Source organism: Seriola aureovittata, chromosome 9 (assembly GCF_021018895.1).
Source record: "Seriola aureovittata isolate HTS-2021-v1 ecotype China chromosome 9, ASM2101889v1, whole genome shotgun sequence".
NCBI lineage: Eukaryota > Metazoa > Chordata > Actinopteri > Carangiformes > Carangidae > Seriola > Seriola aureovittata.
Window position 1 is genome coordinate 7,562,631 of NC_079372.1, and position 21,281 is coordinate 7,583,911.

At 43.4% G+C, this 21,281-nt stretch overlaps 1 protein-coding gene across 15 annotated transcripts in view; it reads right to left on the reverse strand.

The window, feature by feature from the left end:
* Nucleotides 1–215: 215 nt before the first annotated feature.
* Nucleotides 216–21,281, reverse strand: part of LOC130174624 (ERC protein 2-like) — a 151,968-nt gene continuing 130,902 nt past the window's right edge. For all 15 annotated transcript variants that reach the window (XM_056384635.1, XM_056384634.1, XM_056384632.1 and 12 more), the window contains one exon: nt 216–1,715. The gene's annotated coding sequence lies outside the window, so the exon portion shown is untranslated. The remainder of the gene's footprint in view (nt 1,716–21,281) is intronic.

Consider the following 21,281-nt stretch of genomic DNA (forward strand, 5'->3'; position numbering starts at 1 on the left):
GGAGAGAGAGAGAGAGAGAGAGAGAGAATTGGTAGACCATGAAAACTGGGAAGAATTCTTTCTTGGGCAGTGCAAGAGTCTATTGTTGTAGTTGCCATTAGTGGCGGTGAAACTTTAATCTTGTGAAAATACCCATTGTTGCACTCAAATTTACCAATAACACTGACAATGTCAATGTTCACATTATTGTCTTTCTGATAAAACACATGTTGTAGTTCTTGTGAAAACAACTTTTATTCAAACAACAGAGACAAGCTGACCACTGCAAAACACTGTGGAACAAGTCAGGGTGAATACTGTTCCCCCCCAAACTTTCACAGTCATCACAATCATGAGAGCAGCACAAAACCACACACACAGACAGACACACACACACATGCACACACACACACACACACACACACACACACACACACACACACACACACACACACACGCACACACACTGTACAAAAACTGTACATATTAGGTAAGGGCCAAATGGAAACACTGTTAAGCTGTTGAATCAAAACACAACAATACTGTACATAATCGCCACCTCAGATCCACCTCCAGTACAGTGAAAAAAAAGTAATAACACAGTGCTTTCAAATGCAAGTCACTTCATTATAAACAGATGAGCCACTCAGATTCACAGGATCAATAAACAGACAACAAAATAATACATCACTCATCAGTGCAGTAAGTCACACACAGCTGTTACAACTTCAAAAAAAAAAAAGAAGAAGAAGAAGAGTGGCACTCAAAACTGTTTCGGATGTAGAAAAGCAAACAGAACATGATATCGGTTCATTAAACAAACGCACAGCAGGCTAAAAGAACACAAGGAGAAATGTATAAACACACTGTTCTTACAGTAATCTGGCTGATTTCAGGTCAGCTGTGTTTCCTCCCCTGTTAATTAAGGTCCTGATTTTTAGAGAAGGTGTAAGTTGATCCTCCAAACAGTTTTTTGTTTTTTTTTGTTTGTTTGTTTGTTTGTTTTTTTGGGGGGGAGGCATCTTCAAGCAGAAATTTGCTTTTTCTTGTTGATCTCTCTGGAGGAAATGGGAGATAGTCAGACATATGAGTGACTAGGTGGTTAGCCCAAATGATTCAGATGATGCAGTCCCCTTTTCAGTAATTTGTTTCAGCAGACAGGGATGTCTCCTTTGGCACGGTACATCGAGAAGGTCTCTTGTGGATTGTGGATTTTGAGGTCCATGTTGTGATATTTACAAAAGTCTGATATTTAGCTGCAGAAGTAAGCACATTCATGCCATCATTAACCAGTCAGGAATTGGCATGGGTTTACGGCTAGTTCCACTGGCTCAGCCTTAGCCACACTAGTAGTCGAAAGTGGTTATTGTCGGTTGATGTGAAGCCAGAGCTCTGTAGCACCGTGATACTGTAAAATGAATCCAGCTCCCAGTCTATTGGAAACAGCGAGGGAAATCAAGGCAGTGGACCGCTTGCCAATACCTTGAAGCTGCGCACTGATGGCTGATGCTCTGTTGGGGGACATTCACCCACAGCGGGCTGTGGGTCCTCAGTGGGCCACTGTGCATGTCAGTGAAGGTGACATTCAAATTTCTGAGCGACTGAACACTGGACTTGACCACAATACATTTAAATAGCGGGAGTGTGTATATCTGTTCATATGGCGGTCAGGATGCTGGGGAGGTGTGGGCCAGTTGAAGCTCTCAAAACCTCTTGGTACGTGGCTCCACGAGCAGCTGTGGAAAGAAACATTGAGAAAAAATAATCAGTATGAGAGGTCAACCACAAAGAATGAAAAACAAATGCTGAAATCCACACAGGGATATGAAGATGCATTATCTAGCCAAGGATCTTAAGTTGTTTTCAATTTCCTTGGTCATCTCCTAAAAGGTTACATCATAGAATTACACAGCCTGGTAATGGACAAAGAGAACCGAAACACTCAGGTCCAGTGTAGATATTTTGTTTTTCCTTAGCTATAGCTTGACCATTTTCTTCCCCTAACTGTCTGGAGAGTCTCCGCAGCTCCTTAAGAATGCTCTAAATGCAGTTGGCAGCAGCCCAAACATCAAGTGCTCATTAATAAAAAAAAAAAGAAGAAAAAAAAAAAACTATCGGAATGTGTCTGTTATTCAGGCTGCACAGCAGTCAGCAACAACTCACTTCTTTCCTGAGGGTTAGGTTGTGAAAAAAAAGAAAGAAACAATGATGTATGTCTGGCACGCTGGGGGCGCCTCATTGGCTGAGCAAACAGGCCCCAAAATAACTACCAATAACGGAAGACGTTATCATCAGTCACTCAGTAGATGGTATGGTGAAAGAACTTTAATTCTACACAGGTAAAGTTCGGGAATTTTCTGCGGTAGAAAAGGATTTGGTCTGACCCAAAAAAATCTTAGGCGTAATAGGGCAACAGGTCTTTAATAGTAGCATCTTAGGTTAGAGTGTGTTGTGTGTACAGAGAAATGTCTGATTGTAAGGAATGTGTCCAGTTGTGCAGGGCTTGCTCACACTCTTCCTGTCTCACACTGATTGGCTACCCGGCAAAGAAGGACCATCCATTACATCCAGGAGTAAATAAACAGGCACAGCAATTAAAGTGCCATCATTTGTTATGCAACACAGGGTGTGTGTGTGTGTGTGTGTGTGTGTGTGTGTGCACTTAAGACTACTTGTGTGTAAATGTGACCAAATGTGTGTCCGCGCATGTACATGCTTGCGTGTGAATTTGTGTGTGTGTGCATGTTGGACGCCATTCTCAGGTTTCTTCGCCGTCGTCTGCACTTAAATTAATGATTTGGGGGCCAGAGAATCAACAAATATGGCCCCCGGCAGGGCATAATGGAGAGCACGACCTGCCTGTGGGTGTGTTTGAAGACCGCTCCTCTTTCTTCTCTGTCAACACCTCACTACCGCTACACAACAGACGCATTCACTACACAAACTCACGTGTGACGCCTATGCTCGCGCTGGTTAATGAGGAAGCGCGTGTCGCTATGTGGTCATGGATGTGTGTACGCTTATCGGTCAGTGATTATTTTACATGTCAGCATGTTGTGACAGCATGTTAAAATCATAAGGAATTTTTATGTTCCTGAGTTTTGAAGTGCTGCATTTGTGGTCGTGATTACGCTCGATTTAGAAACATGTGACAAAGCAAAGCACATTATATCAGTCAGGAAAACCAGAACCACGCTCTGGATAATTTAGCGAGCACAAATGGCTCTGACTGGCTGCTTGAAGCCTTTTCAGCTCAAAGGTCATTGTCCACAATTTTCTGCATCATCAGCTACTAAAGGCAGCAAAAAAAAGCCAGCTACATATATACAACAGTTCACAATGAGATACTTTTGTTTAGTGTAAGTGTAAACTGCAGCTGGCTGAGGAAGCACTCGTCACAGATTCTGTAACTGATTCAAAGAAAAAAATTGAAACCAGTGGAATATGACTGAAAACAACTGCAATTAAACCAGCTGCTCCGACTGTTTGTGTCCAGACAATTCAGCTTTTTCCGTTGGATGTTTTACCCAGTATTGGAATGACATGTGACATAAAAAAAGACTTGTAGATGATTCTTTAGGCAGCGATGCACACAAGGACATTTGACACAAAGTGGTAAACGCACATGGGTGTGTGTGTGTGTGTGTTTCCATTTATTAAACAGACAGCGGCGATGAGCAGCAGTCCGGCGGCAAGAGGACTGCATGGGTCGGAATGTGATAAACTGCACTGTAATATCCAAACCCTGACCTGAATCTTCACAGGAACGGCTACTGATAAAACTGAAACATTAACACTTGACATTCTCTCCAACAGATCAGACGCATCCCTTCCATTATCAAACTGAGCCACTTCACATAAAGTAGGTTCAGTGAGAGGGGGAAAAAGCTAAAGGCACGCAGGAATTTAGAAATTTCTGACTCTCATGATTGCTTCCCTCCTTTTAAACCGAAATTTTGCTGCCACATCAGTGCATTCCTTTAAATGGCAAAAAAAAAAATCATTTCCTTCTGCCATCATCTCTTTTTAACTCCAATCAGCCATTCCTATCTTCTACTCCCTGTATAACCCTCATCCCCCTCCCCACTCCTCCACTCTGTGTTTGATGGTGGGATCAGACAGGGTGAACACTTTCTCATATTAATACTGCTTCAGCCCGGCGTCTGGAGGCAGGAAAATTATTGACTTATCAAAATGTTCAATTGCCTGCTGCAGAAACAGAGGTCTAGGTGAAGTTAAAAAACCATTTACCATTTACCCCAGTGTTAATTAAACAATGTATGTTGTTGTTAAGGCCAGTATTGCGTATCTACATACACAATGTACCTTGTCGAAGTCCTGGTAAGTGAACAGGTGATCCAAAACTGTAAGGTGCTTATATTAGTTATTCTACCTGTATTTTTTTCAAAACCTACTCGTCTGTCTCCCTGTCCATCTGTCTGTCTTTGTCCTGAAGTTTGCATATCAAGCCTGAGAGTGTGGATGTGACCGACTGAAATCCCTTCTTGTGTTAAAGTGCCACTAATGTAAACTGCCTGTTAAATGGATCACTGCAGAGTTTTTGGATCACCAATGTTGCCGCTCTTTTGCTTGGAATTACCCTGTAGTTGGTGTTCTTTCACTCCTACAGAAAAAAGAGAAACACACCAAATTCAATTACCGGTACAGAGATTCACCCTGACAGCTAACGGCTGAGCTGACTTTCTCACTATTGCGTTTAAACAGCCGTACATATTCCTTTGTGCTGAGATGCTTCGTGAATGCAGGCCTAGCATGTGACAGAAAATATCATGTTTCATGAGCGGACGGTCTATTTAACCTCGGAAAAGAAGGTCAGGAGAGAAGCAGTTTTGACAAAATGCCTCACAATGAAAACAAAGACAAAACAAATCACCGCTCTTATCATATGTCTGATTTATTGAACGCAGAGCCTATGGTGTAATGGTGACTCAACATGTGCACAGTGGTGGTTGAAATATCACACAGCATTTCCATTGCGAGGAAACAAATGTTATAAAGAGCACTTAAAAGTTTGGTCCAGTTCCAATTCACTGATCTGAAGTCACACATTCCCATGGACCAAAAACTCACATTACATTAGATGGGTAAAAACATGTGGATGGCACACATTCCCATCCAATCATTCTGAAACCATAGCCTTTTAAAACCCTTAAAAAATATGGTCTACATCAAGCCGTCCCAGGAAGAGAGAACATCTCCTCTGCAACAATTGTTTCAAGAGCTCGCTCTTTCTTCCCTACGTTTCTCCTTTTTTCCCTCTCTTTCTTTTTTTCTGCCTGACTTTTACAACTTCCTCCTGGTTGGGGCTGCAGCTCTAACCCAAACAAAACTCCATTTTTTAGTTATTGGCCCTCATGGCATGTAATGGAGAATCAAGCTAATTATCCCTACAGCTGTTTTCACTTGCTTTTTATGTAAGCAATACCTGGCTGATCCAGAGAGCAACAGTGAGGCCCTTCTTAGCGCTCCAGGCCTCCAGGCTGGCTGGAATTAGAGAGCAAAATGCCAGGTTCCCCCCCCTCCACTACTACCCGTGTGTACCCCTGCGCCCATCTCCTAGCACACACAACCCGACCCAACCAAAAACCCACCCTGACACAACACCCCGCACACCCAAAGCCTCCATTTCCACTCCCTCATACACCTCTGAAACTCCCCCCTTTGATGTGCAACAAAGCTGCTCTTCAACATCTAAAGATGGATCTGTATGACAGGCACTCATTTTCTTCCACTGATGGTCCCTGGCAATTAATGAAGGAGGTGAGTTAGGGTGTGGTTCGGATTAAATTGGAACCATCTCCTGCTGTCACAGGTCTAGAAAGAGAGACAGTGAGCGCGAAAGAGAAGAGGGAAGGAAAGAAAGACAGAGGGGTAAAGGCAGAGAGCAAGAGAGAGAGGGGGGGGTAAAGAGTGAAAGAAAACAATCCCTCACAGGCTAATTACATAATTTCCTTCATCTGAGCAAACACATGCTGGGTGAAAGCAAGTGTGAGCAAGCCTCACAGATGCCAGGCCAAGAGGTGCCGGAGAGACCCACTAACACAGTCTACAACTGCTCTCCCACAATGGACAGCCTTACGCCACCGAGGAATTGAGTCGGATCTCGGAGGCAACATTATCTGCACAGTTTGTAGCTTTTGAGGGATTCACATCAAAAAGCTTAGTATTGATCTTCCCTTTCCCAGCAGTCTCAGTGTAAAGTGACTCAGTGCAGATAAACAATTGCTGGTGTACTGTTTCCCTTCTAACAGCTCATTCCTCGCTGCAGCCAGAAATCTGTTCAGTACAAACACCACTAGGTGGAGTTGACTGTTGATGAAAAAAAATATATCTCATGTATCAAACTCATTAAACCCCCATGGAGAGGAAGCGTACATCTGTTAGCGAGCCAGACACTGTATATGCTTCACATGTGCCATTTCTGAGCCTTCTTCTTCTTCTTCTTCTTCAAACGCTGCTTCACCACTGAACATCGACTCCTTGTGTCTCCTAAAAATTGACATCTGGTTTGAAATTGACAGAGACAGAGAGGGAGAGAAACAGAGGGAGACACTGCTAGCAATTTTAAAACTTCTATTATTTCAGCTAAATTATGGTCAAGTCTCTGCCAGCAACGAAAAGTAAAAGAGCAATCCCTCCATGAAACTTTCTCCCTCTCCCTTTCTGTCGTTTTTTTTTTTTTTTTTTTTTTGTCTCTAATCCTGTGAGGAATGATGGAGGGCTCTCAGCGGAATGGTGGTGAGTTCCCCGGGTCCAGCCAAGGTGTGCCAATGTACAAATGATACGGGTGGAATCTGCAGCACCTACTCCTAATGTGAAGGCTGTTTTGACATAGTTTGCGCGCACAGAAACAGGCCTCCTCGCTCGCACTTTACATCTACATATGTACGCTTGAATAAAAATCAGTACGTGAGCATGAAAATTCACACTCTAAGAAATACAAAGGCGCTCACATCAGAGAATGAGAGTGGAAAAAAAAAAAAAAGTGTTATTGGCAGGACATGTTCAAATATTCATCTATCACTTAAAAGCCCCGAGGTGAAATAGAAACTATGTTGTTAAAAGTGCATAATGTTCACGCAGGTCCAAAATACAGGTTTGCGCAACAACAATAAAAGGTGCATGGAATTCTATCTATCTGCTCCCAAATTCCTCCCCCCCTCCCTCCCCCCCTGCTCTCTCTTGATCTGTCTCAGCGCTCAGAAGTTCCTTTCTGACTAATCTCACTCATTTATTCCTTCAAGCTTTTTTTTTTTTTTTGTCTTATCACAGTATTCCTTCTCCTTTCCTCTCGCTCTGTGCACATAAGAGTGGCAGTGTTTACGTTACTGAGAGGGATGTCGAGAGCTCTACTGTGGGCCAGCTGCATGTGCGTCAAAGTCCTGCCTGTGAGTGCTGTGTATACAACCCACCACCCAACTATTTTTCACAATGAAGACAGTGTGGGGACCCTCTGTGAGCTTGTGTCCCATAACAACAACCTGACCTGGTGCTAAACTTTGAAATGGAGCAGCGGTGGCCCGTCAGAAACCAGGCCGAGGAGAACCTGAACGCGCCTGCATCCTGACACCAGCGCAGGCCCTACCAGACAGGGGAGACAAGTGAAACCCGAGCCCACATTAAAGCACCTCCATCAGGTAGGAGATCAGGGGAGGCCTCCATGCTCTCAGTGTCTGCGGGGGTCCGGGCCTCTGAGGCCCTATCTCACCTCCATCTGGAAAGAGAATCTGAGGGTAGCCTGATGGTCTGATAAGAGGCCATGTCGACTGACACGGTAACAGCCTCTCACCCCCATTCCAAGTGGATGCAAGCCTGGCTGTGGTGCACTCTCATGCGGGTATGGGAGGGAGGGTGGAAGCCTTGGTGGTGGTGGTGGTGGTGGTGGTGGTGGTGGTGGGGGGTTGTGGGTGCATGGTGGCATTCACTTTGCTTTGAAGGTTTGACCGAGTACCCTGCAATACATGCAGAGGCGCTGCATTCATGGAAACAAGTTTATAATGAAAAACTTTCTCTTGTGCTTTCTTTTTTCTTTTGTTCTTAGCGCATGTGAAACAGAAATACACACACAAATGTGGGAAAAAGACATGTCTGACATGATGTCATAATTCATATTTGTGTTTCATAAGGGGAGGAAAGTTTCCGCGCAGGAGATACAGTGTGGGCTGGAGTCAAGACCTTGTTCCTGAATGTTGGGAAAAGAGGGACAGAGAGCCAGACAACTGGTCAAAGTCCTACTGTGCACAAACAGCAGTGTTATGGAAACAAATTTTTAATCGCCGCAAGTGTTTCCTCTAGTCTGCCTCGCTCTCTTCCTTTTCACATTTGTGTTTGTGTGTTTGCATATCATAAAAAAAAAAAATACTGCTGTTCTCATTCATGCGGTCACCACTCCTTTGTAATCTAGAGTGCTATTAATGCTCCACCCTCATCCTGATGTCTTCTCAAGATGAGACCAACTCCAGTGACCCATCAGCCCTCACTCCTGACCCAACAAGTCTCTTCCTCTCCCTTACTGCCCACAGACTCACCGTTTCTCCATCTGTTCTTTATTGCCCGTAGTCCATTTCCCTCTTTTAACTGATTTGCCCCCCTTACCACACCAGGATGGATACACAGAAGCATCTTCTTTTTTTTTTTTTGTCCTGTTCTTGTGTTTCTAAAGTATAAAAACTGATTCTGAAAAGCAAAGAATGAACACAGAAATTTGACAGACTACAGACAATAGAAACTGCACTTCACATTTTATAAATTCCTGTCTGATTAGTGTAACACACATGAATAAGAAAAGGCAGATTACTGAGCATAGCAAGAGATTTTTGGACGTGACCCTAATATTTACGTAGACCAGGGAGTAAAATCTGTGTCTGTGTGTGTGTGTGTGTGTGTGTGTGTGTGTGTGTGTGTGTGTGTGTGTGTGTATGTGTGTGCTTGCTATAAATGGGCACAGAGACAATGAAGCTGGAGCTTTGGATTTAAAATGATTTGGTTTGGTCTGCTTTGGTCATCTCAGATCTATTTAGGATCACTTGAACCAGTTAAGAAAATAAATGTGATCCTTCAGATCTCAATCTGCTCTCAAGGAAAAACAGGCTCACCTTTACGTAGGTGTGTGTTGGTGCGTGTATCTGTGCCTGCGTGTGGATCCGTGTGTGTTTGCCCGTGAACCTGCATCTGTGTGTGTGTGTGTGCACGTGTGCGTGTGTGTGCGCAGGACACTTGTGTCAACAAAATCTGATAATAATGTCTATTCAGTAGCTACAAGTATTTGAGGTGGGCAAGTTCAGACGGAGATTTACACAGTCAGCTAAGATTTGTGTTTGGTCATCAAACATTAGAGCCCCTGCCCATCCAATGTTAACAATGTGTTCATTTATTCATCTATCCCACTTGGACGAGGGATAACTGATTTTGTTTTGCGGTTTATTCTCTCTTTATTAGATGTGTGCCTCTTTCTCGCACATCATAGATAGATAGATACTGCCTATTTTTTTTTTTTACTTCTCGTCAGTAAACCAAATGCAAAATGGGGTGACAAAATGAATGACAAAGTCGAGATTGATATCAAGTGGAGTCAGTGTGTTTGTGCTGGCACAGCTGCAATGTGCTGCTTAATACTAGTTAAGTCCGGTCTCAGGAAGAACCAATCATGTTATTGGCTGAGTCTGTCGGTGCTCCTAGGGTCAGTATAGCCCCAGGACATGAGACACATAGAATATACGCTGGGGATAAAGAGGGAGGTTTTCACAATGCCTGGTGGTCTGCTAGTGATCTCCACCTCAGCGTGACCTCTGTGTCAGTGTGTGAGAGCAAAGGGTGAAGAAACATGAAAAAAAAAAGATGCCAAAAAGTGACACTGTTCTCTCAGAGGTGAGATGGAAAAAAAAAAAAGGGAGAGAGAGATTAAATGAACACAATGATGACTTCCGCATGGTGTTAATGATGCTGCGTTTCTGATTCCTTAAACAAATGTGCACGTCAGATCAAACGGAGAGGTTTATTTTTTGTGTGTCTGTGTTTGTGTGTGCAGTAAACACACCCGTCTGTGGGGTCCCATACTGCCAGCAGGCATGTTCCAGAGCGGTGATAGGAGCGGGAAGGGGGATAATCAGAGAAGAGGCGAGGGCGAATGTTTTCTGGGGGGAAATACCCACTATTTCAGCCTCAGGGTAGAGAGGTGAGGGGTGTGGTGGAGCCGTGTGGGTGAGACGGAGCGAGGGAGGGAAGGATGGAATAAAAGAGGCTATAGGCAGTCTTGACAGGAGAGGGAGGCCAGAGACACAGTTAAGTGAAAAACAGTTAGGACATTTGAGTCAGTTGTGATTCCTGAGAATTCTCTGAACTATAAAAGGCCTCTGGAGCGCTGCAAACCCCTAAACATGTACATTTTTCTCTCTGACTAAAACCACCGACACTCCTTGAGCAGCCATCTTGAACCTTTAACAACCTTTTGGAGTGCTCTGTGTGACACTTTGGAAGGCCCCGCCAGTAAAACTCAAAGGGAGATACTGCAGATCATAAATAAGCATCGTAGAAAGCGACAGAAGTCTGGCTCTGTGCGCAGATAGAGAGTAAATAATCCTCATTAGTTTTGACAAAGCTACTCATAGTTTTGTGATATTTACTGCCTAAACATACTGTACCCATTAAACAAGCACTGATAGAGTCATCCACACTGACAGTGCTAAGCGCTACAGCTTAACATTTAGTTTTGCTGTGGGATTAATGCAACCGGTTATGATGCGCTGGCTAGGCAAATTCCCTTTGTTATGATAGCCGAGTATACAGAGGAGCTGGGGCTGTAATGTATGTAAACCTGTCCTCACTCTGAGTTATGAAAGTCTGTGATGTGGAATATTAATGTACTGGCTAAGTTAAAGGTCACTTTTCAACTCTGGTTCATTAAACTAAGAAAACTAAAACTCATGATATTCTATTCCAAACATCTTGTTGATATGAAGGCTGGAAAAAAATAGATGCTGATAGTTTGTTTTTCTGAGATAACCTGTGAAAATGTGATTTAGTGAGACTACAAGTGACTGAAATATTGGGGTGGGTGGGTGTGTTTGTGGAGGTTTGTGTGTGAACGTGGTCCATTTTGTCTAGGCGGTGCTGGGAATACTATCGGCTTAGGGCTGAAAGAATTCAGGCCTCCCAAGCAAGGTCATGTGCTGATGTTTAGTAGGAGCTTTCTCAGGTCACAGACTGTGACTTTCAACCATCACTCACATTACCCCACATCTTTGAGTAGTTCTGTTTAACTGGCATACCCCACATCTCTCCTCCAGTTTGCTGTAATGACAGGTGACAGCCATCTCAGTGCACTTACCTCGCTGAAGGAGAAGTCAACCCAAATGGTCCCTACACATGAAATGGACATTGCCTAGTAGATTTGGTATCCTATGAGATTTTTAGGTAATTCCTTATAATTATCACTTAACACATAAACACTTTAGGTTAAAATATAACTATTGATAAATGATGTAAATGATTAAAGTGATTAATGATGAGAGATTATGATATTTAAACTATTGCATTCAAATCTTAAAGAATAGGTTCGCATTTTTTGAAGTCTGTCTTCAAACAACACTCACATGCCCACATGAACATTCATGTTTTCCTCCTGTTCATACTATTTTGAGAGAGATCTCTTCTTAATGAGATTCCAATAGAAGTGATGGAGAACACAATCCACATTCCTCATTTTGTGCTAAAGTCTGAGTTACACAACTCAAGTGGGTATAATAACAGTTTTAGTGTTTTCAGTACAAATTTCCCGCTCTGTTTTCCTGGACACTGTTTCCTTGCTGAGCTTCAGCAGAGGGATGGTAACAAAAGAGAAATATTTGTACTTAAAAGAAGATAATCACATGATTTGTCTAACTCAGGGTGCTGAAGCCTCATATACATCAGCTTTAGCTGGATGGATTTTGTCGTCTGCCACTTCCACTGGAAGCTCATTTGGTGGAACGATTACAACAATGTAATCAGTATTCATGGTATTCACCTGACTATTCTTTTAAGACTGACTTGAACCAGAATTACCACCTCACGGTTGTCTGCCTCTGCCAACCATTGAAATTTGCAGGAAATGTGATCACAATCTCACGTCCCCTTGTTACAGCATTGAATAATGGTCAGAAATGTGTTTTTGCAGAATGTTATGATATCACAGTGAAGTTGACCTCTGACCATTTGCATATAAAATGTCATCACTTCATCGTTTAATCCTATTAGACATTTGTGTTAAATTGTGTTTTAATTAGCGTATAAATTATGGAGTTATGAGCAAAAACTTATTTTCTGCAGTCATAGTGACCTTGACCTTTGACCACCAAATTCTAATCACTTCATCCTTGAGTCCAAGTGAACAATTTTACCAAATTTGAAGAAATTCCCTAGAGGCGTTACTGAGAAATCGTGTTCACGACAATAGGCTGTACGTACGGAGGGGGCATGGCTGTCGTCAGCTCGGAAGCATAAAAATTGTGAATCCATCCTTTAAAAAAAAGTGTATTTTGAGTGAGATGCAATGGCTACATGGAATGATGTCTCTATGGCTGCACAAGCCAGCTGAGTAATAAAAGTGTCCAGCAGTGCTTAAGCAAACAGGCATTGCTCCCTGAGGTGCCCTGGCCATGGCACACCCACCACAGTAAAAAGCTCCACACCACAGTTCTGATTTTTCTACTCTTTCAATCTGAGACTAATTCTGCAATAGCAAAAAAATAAAAAATAAGCCAAACCATCGCTTCTCCACGTCCCTTTGGCTTTGCTCCCACTGTTGTTGTCCCTCTAGGTCTGCAGAATGGAACACTTAAAATAGTACAGCTCACCACAATAAATTAGCATCAGCCCCTGTAACTGCCAGTACACATGTGCGTAGTGTTTGTGTTACATGGATAGCGTTTCACAGGGATAATTACATTGTGTCTCTCCCCACCTGGACTCTGACACATGTTCAACAGCTCAGACAGCCACGCCCAACCACCTGTAAGAAATAACACACTACCATCAGACTGCCAGAGCGCAGAGAAGAGCGAGAGGGACACAGTCCGAGGTGCTGCTATGTGTCATTTCTCGCATCCCCTGACCCATTTCAGTTACACTCACACATTCCCGAATAGACACACACATGCAGCAATCACAGAGATGTCATGTGCATCATTGCATTGGGTCCAATTTCTCCTCCTAGAAATGCGGAAATGGTGATGAAGGAGAATGGGCTACACCGCTGTCCTATTCAATTCCACACCTACCTCTACACATCTGGTCTTTAGTAACAGCATTGGTAACCTTGGCTTCGACTGCAGGACTTAGTGGCATTTGACTCCAGCTACAACTGAATGCAACGGCTACTGCAGTAAATATTACAGAAAATCCCCTCCAATTTAAGATTTATGTTCACTTACAAGCACATTCGTAGCATATGTACGCAAGGAAGCAGCAAATGACAAAGACAGAACAAGACTGGGAGAATGAGAGAGAGAACAAGAGACAGAAACAAGAAGTGATGTTTAAAAAAAAAAAAAAAAAGGCTGTAATAACAGTGGTTAAGGTGTGCTCTTTCATTGAGTAAATCTGGCCGGGGCTATTTCACACTGTAGGAATCTCCTGTCAACTAGATCAAAGGCTCAGGGCTCGTACAGAGCACAAGGAACAGGTGACAAAAGACTCCCCGACACACACGGAGGCATTTACACACGCACGCACAAAAACCCCGCACCGCCAACACCACACACAGACACACATATTTGAATGAACACACAGCGAGATGAGTAAAGCAGGGAGTGACAGCTCCTTTTGTGTCTCGATGAGCCTGTGGTGGAAGTATTTCTGGGGAAACCAGAAGAAAAACCATACATCTTTCATCTGAGCTTCGAAAACCACTTAAAGAGAGTCAATACAGGCTACGCACACACAAATACACACGCAGTGGGTATGACAAAGTACATTCAGATTTTTACAAGTATGAGCGTGACATGTACCATATGAGTAGGACATTGATGAGACTAACACATGTACAGTGGACATCTAGCTATGAATGGTATAGGAAGCATGTGGGACCTGAGTGCAGCCTTATGATGGATAGATCTAATATAGAGTGGGCCATATCCAGAGGGGGTGAACATAAGGCTATGTCATCACTGGCCCATCTCTCTCCATACCTTCCATCACTTTTCACTCCCTCCTATAAACAGCAGGATGGGGGTTACTGTAACTCCCACACACAAGGACACACAAAGTCTCACACACACACACACACACACACACAGATACAAGGACACATGCATTTTCAGGAAAACACACGGGGATTCAGGCATATGTGCGCACAAGGCCTTCTCATTTAATTGCAGTAGAGCCCAGACATGCACACAAACGTATGCATGCATATACACAATAACATTTTCACAAAGAGAAATTAATCCCGGGTGGTCTCAGACGCAGCAATTTTTCCACTTGACAAAGCTCTGGTTTTGGAATCACGCGATCCCCCTACATACTGGGTTCAGACTGAATTCATACACACACACACACACACACACACACACACACACACACACACACACACACACACACACACACACACACACACACACACACACACACACACACACACACACACACACACACGGCTGTAGAGTGATTTCCGTGGAATAAAATAAAAGGGAAATGAATGTGTACGGTAGAGCATGGAGACAGAATATACGACTGCAGGGCTTCTGGTAGACACCCAGCATTACACACCCCACCCCTCTCTCTCCCTGCTGCTCGGTCCCAGCCCATATCAAGCTAAGATGCTGTGTGTTTAACATGGGAAGGTCCCACCTTAAACATGGCCATTATGGCCAATAGGTTTTGCTGTTTTCATAGAATATGAGAAGATTACACAGCACTATGACGGGCCAATTATGTCCTTCACTAAAACACACCTCTGTACCAACAACACTCTAATGATGATGGCTTAAACGTTTTCACCAATAGCGCTCTTTCAGCTGCCCAGGCAGTCACACACAAACATACTCTGCTGGTATAGTTAAATACACACACATACACACAGATGCTGACTGAGTCAAATTGAATCCTTGTGTTAAGTGTATAGAGCATCCCTCCACACCACAAAGGGCTGTCTGTTTTTCCGAGTGTGTGTGTGTGTGTGTGTGTGTGTGTGTGTGTGTGTATGTGTATGTCATCCCCACCGGCCAACTTCTGCAATCAGGTCAAGGATTGCTGAGTATTGGAAGTGAGGAAGAAAGAGACGGAGACTGAGGCAGACTAGAAGGGCCAGCCTTCCTCTCACATCTTCTCAACATCCTTTCTCCATCCCCCTCTCCACTCAAACCTGTGTCACCTCTGACCTAGGTCCAATTCACTACTGTCATTATGCAATTAACACCAATTAAGTCATTTGGCTGTAAGAATGTGCGTGTGTGTGTCTGCATGTATGTACGTGCATGCTTGTGTGTGCGTGTGTGTGTGTTTGTGTGTGTGTGTGTGTGTGTTAAGTATGTGTATGTGGGCATGATAGGGCAATTACAGCAGCACAAGGGAGCCTTTTGGAAGCAGAGAGCACTGCAATCAACCAATCAGCCTTCAGATGGTTTTGACATGAAAAGAGAGCGTGGCCTCTGCTAACCCTGGGGGTCAGCTCCAATTTACTCTGTTTACCCACTCAGGAATGGCTCTCTCTGTGTGTGTGAAGAAGGAGACGCACACAGAGAGAGAGAGGGAGGGAGAGGGGATGATGAAGAGGTATGGAGATGTCTAAGTTAGCGAGTGGGACTGAAATAGAAAAGGGGAGAAAGGGAAGGAAGGGAGGGAGCAGCAGACGGATGAGAAGCCTTGGGGTGGTTGGGCAGGTGAATTGTAGTGTGTGGGAGGGTAGGTGGTGGTGGTGGTGGTGGTGGTGGGGGGGGTTGAGTGGAGAGAAGGGAATGTAGGGAGAGGCCTTCAGGTTGTGTTTGCAAAGCTAAAAGGCCAGAAGTTGGAGCCCATTTGCTAACAATTTCCCCTTGGAGAGTGGCTCCACATACACACACACACTGGACATACACTTTCCCTGTGTACGGAGCACAGATGAGGAATGACAACTTTACACTTGGCTGGAGCTGCGAGATGCTCCATCAAGATAATAGGGCTGTTTCTGTTAAACAAAATGTAAAAAATTACTAATACAACAGCAAGGGATTATTAGATTACGCCAGCTTCTGTCAGTTGTTTAGATCTACCCTGTTTATATGACCGTACTTTTACTTTATTTTACAAAAACAAATCACGTTTACAATACCGCTGACCCTTTTTCCAAAGCATACCCATGTGATATGAACAATGAACTCTCTTTCTCTCTCTACAGAGATGGTGACAAATTTAAAAAAAACTGAACAAATGATTGGTGAAACATAACAAATGCATATGCTTCCATGCAGGTGTACCGCGTGGTACTATGGGATGCTATGGGAGATTTCAGAGTGACATGTCTCTCCACCATCATCAAAACAGCAAATGAGAGAATATCATTTGGAAGAATGGTGTTCATCCCTTTAGTACACTTCAGAGACTTGTAGAATCAATGCCAAGGAGTATTGGTAAGACCACACTTTACGTTGGTTATTCCTTTAATTCGTCATCTGCCTGTGTTTTGTGTGTATATATATATATATATATATATATATACACATACATATATATACATAAACAATAAGCATACAAAGAGGCAGTGAAAGGGTAATGCAGATTTGCCTGTTTCTCCCACTCAAAACAGTTGTTGACATCTCAGAGCATCGTAGTGTGTCACAACAATAATGCAATTTTGAGAAAAAAAAAAAAGATGTAATAAATCACCTGTCTAAAATAAGTATTTTAAGTTTAAATGAATGGAAACCAATGCTGGCTGCCGGGACAGCATCAAATATTATCTTATTGTATTTTTGGCTGGCTGTAGATGTAGAAATATGTCTCAAGAATAAAACATGCAAAACCACTGAGATGGTTCTGGACCAGCTGAATCTCAGCTGAAATCCGCAGAAAGTTTTTGTTTTCCCTCGGCCTCAAATTTAGTTAACCTGTATTGATTTCACAATTGAAAATGTCACTGTTTGTGTAGAAGTCCCCGCAGAACTAACCAACCTACTGATCAATAACCCAGTGCTGCAGTCTGGTGCCAGGGCTGGGCTGCAGAGCAGTGAGTAAAATACAACAGGACCAGTCAGCCCCTCATCACACCAAATAACCTCCTGGCTACAGAACAAGGGACGGCAGAAAAAACAGAAACAGACAGAGAAACTTAAAGAGAAATGAAAAGAGAAGTAAACACAGATGCTCAGTGTTTCCAGTGCTCCTGGTCAATAATATCACATATCTGACGAGAGGGACACAGGTTATTCTATATCTATTGTGTGTGTGTATCAGAGCAAAACTGTCCTGCTCCAGGGGACCTTAGATGTGGACTGTAATCAGGACCACATGACTCTGCCACAGGAAGTCCTCCAGCGAAGGACAGGAAGCAGGAACACAAGGACCACATCATTAGTCTCGCTAGTCCCAAACCCCACAGCCAATGGAAGCCTTGGACACGGTGGGAGTGGGTGTGGCTGGTGGTGCATCCACGAGTGTGCAAGTGTACTATACATTTGTATTTATGTGTGTGGAGCCTGCAGGCTGGTATTAATGACTTATTTGTTTACTGAAAGTAATGAGTCCAGGTTGTGTGTTTAGCAGAGTCAGAGCAGAACTCTGGATCAGGATTGGGCCTACCGCCAGAACACTGGAGCTAAATAACTACAACACACACACACACACACACACACACACACACACACACACACATATCCCCAGACATGCAGAAAAATGAGAAACAAATGGTTCCATTGTATGGTATATACCTTGTCTCCCCTTTTTCTCTGTCTTATGATGGCGCAGTGAGAGTGCAGTTTTGAAAACGGTCCGTCCAAATATTCTCCACCCCACACACACACACACACACACACACACACACACACACACACACATACACACACACCTCCTCAAAACCTCCCCCATCAGTCCTCCTACCACATTCTCACCGCCCCTTCCTTCCCTGTTCTGCAACCCATCAAGACTAAAGAGGCTAATTTCTGTCGATGGCTTACAGGTGGCCAGTGCAAGGTGAACCACATCCACTCTGCTGGCCGACACACAGACACATACACACACGCACCAACACTTTGAAAAAAAAAAAAATTTATGCCTCTAAAAACCAACCCTTTTTATAAACCCAATGCCAAACATCAAAGAGAGAAACACACCTTAACACACCTCAAAGGCACCAAAGACACACAGTTTCACATGTGTGCAAACACACACACACACACACACACACACACACACACACACACACACACACACACACACACACACACACACACACACACACACACACACACACACACACACACACATTAGAACATACAAACGTAAACATATGCACACTCGTAAACCTTAAAGCATGAAGGATTTTTAACAAATGGTTTGAGGGTCAGTCCTCGGCCTGGGACTATCTCATGTTTCAAGCCTTTCAGTGCTTTCATAAAAATCTTGTAACATTTAGAAATCTTTATGTGCGAGTCTTTAAGGACCATTGCGCGGTTTGCAAAGAGTTACCAGCATCAATCTGAAAACGAGTCTATGAATCTTATCTTTTATCTTGGAAAGCTGCCTTTTGGAAACACAAATTCTTCAGCTGACAGCAACAATCTACCGAGTGTGAGGCGATTGTTACAAATGACAGCAATATTATGTGGTATGAGGTTCGCTCCGGCTCTAAGCTTTCTGTAATTCAGTTCCCACAATTTGCCCATTAGCTCTGAAATTTCATCATTCCTCCAACTTAGCACATGTCACCTTCAATATGTATCTGTGTGCTGGACCAGCCAGAGCATATGATGACACAGAGACAGGCGCTGACACACACAACTAGACACAATCCTTAAAGAATCTGAGATTAATGATACTTTCTGAAAAAACATACATTTATTAGATTGGAAAACAATGAGACAGGTGAGCCTCTGAGTTTGAACACAGCTGGACTGATGCAATATTTGGTCAAATTTAGTTTTTGATCATTCACTCCCTCTCACACAAATCAGTGATTATCCATCTGTCTCTCTCAGTCATCGCATGAAGGTTGCGCTGCCAAATTAGAAGACTGAGCTCAAACTTTTTTTTGATGGTCCCAGCCAGCAGAGGTGTATGCATGTGTGTTGTGAGCGCATGAGTGTGTGTGTGTGTGTGTACATCTGCACATGTAGATTGGATTGCAGCTCTTTGAAGCCATGCCCTTGCCTTCATTAAACACAGTCCTACAGCCTGGAACAGCTTTCAGAGAATGTGTCGATAGCTCACACAGACACTCACACGCGCGCAAACGTGCACACACTGCAGTGCCAGTAAAAATGACCAATGCTCTTTGAAGCCTGTGTCACTGTGCAAAGTGATAAGATGAAAGCTGTTCATCCCCCTCAAAGAATCTTGCAAAGCCTCAAGTGCGCACTGTGCTGAAAAGCCTGCACCTAGGCCAGGAGCGCTCGGCGGGTGCCAAGCTAACTGCTACATGCCACACTTATCAGCTGCTATCTGATTGGACAATGATTGTGAGCTGCCACTTGGCAGTTATAGATTAAAAAGGGACAAGATCTTCTGACAAAAGGGGTCCTTTGAAGTTCTGTGGCACACATGGATTCCAGACCCAACCTTGACAAACAGGTAAATGGGGGAAATTGAAAGAATGCAAGGTAAAATCAATGTGGATATAAATATGTTCAGTTCCTCTCTCTCTCTCTCTCTCGCTTGCATATCATGACTGTGACAGAATGCATTAAGCTGGGAAGAGACAGATAACATGTTGGTTATATTAAATCTGTCTCCACAAAAACTGGTAAGACTGCCTTTAGCTTGTATGCTCCATCTATGGAGGACTGAAACTGCCAAATTCTAAAATAAACAATTCAATAAATAAACTTTTCAGTCCTGACAGTCAGAAATGAACACATACTGAACAACTGGGTAAACAATACAGCAGACACACTTTTAAATCCTATGAGAACCTGTACCAAAACAGAAAGCCAAACCAGGACAGTTGCTAGTCAAAGCTGCATATTCTGGTTAAAAGGTTAAGAAATTTGTAAACTCTGCAGAATGAACTTACTCACAATTTTAAGCCATTTCAAAAAAATTATTTCTCTTGCAACATTATGTAGGCAGCTCAGATTCCAGTTGTAAGAAATCAAATATGTTTTAAATAATCTTAACGAACGCCACGCAGCGATGTGATAGTAACAAGGTAAACCACAGGCTTTCTGATTTCATCTTCTGAACCCAACACCAGCTCTCTCAGTCTGGAACAAACTCGATCCAACTTGGTTCGATCATTGGAGACATCCAAATCTCACTAGACTCTGCCCAACAGTCATTACCATCTTTTAGGAATGCTCAGCAAGCCAGAAGAGTCACAGTCACAGTCACAGACACCAGAGAGCGCAATCCTGGCTAAGGGATAATTCATAAACTCAGTCTCTCTCTTGGTATACACAGCATACACGCAGCAACACACAAATGAGAAACAGAGAAGAGAGAGGACAAAAGAGTTAGGGAGTGGGAAAGAGACTTAAGAGAGAGAGAGGGAGAGAAAAAAAAAGGGAAAGATACAGTGAAAGTAAAGAGGGGTAATCCCTGTTCCCTCCCTGTGGAGGCGTCAGGCAGTGATGGAATGGCCCGTTCACACGCATTTAAACAGGGGCTTATCCCAGCACTTTGATACACCTCTCTATAATTGCCCGTGTACCTTTATGTGTGTATGCTTCGAGTGTATGTGTGTGTACGTGTCTGTGTAAGTGTACAATGTTGTCTTGTCTGTCAATCTTGCTCATTATGCTTAATCCCATGGATGACACTTTCAATCCTCTCTGTCAACCTGGGCCTTTGCAGCAGCACTCAGGCAAGGAACTGGGTTTAGCACTTGCTCACTCTCTCCACACACATGCACGCGTAGACACACACATGCACACACACGCACGCACACACACACACACACACACACACACACACACACACACACACAAACACACACACTTGTCAGGTAACACCGAAGCGGGTTACAAAGAGAAGAAAGCATTTTTGCTTGGCAAGAAAAGCAAACAACTATCCCACATCTGTATATGTGTGTGTGAGAATGTGAGCGAGGAAGGGGAGAGGGAGAGACAGAAACAGAGAGAGAGGGAAAGACACACACACACACACACACACACACA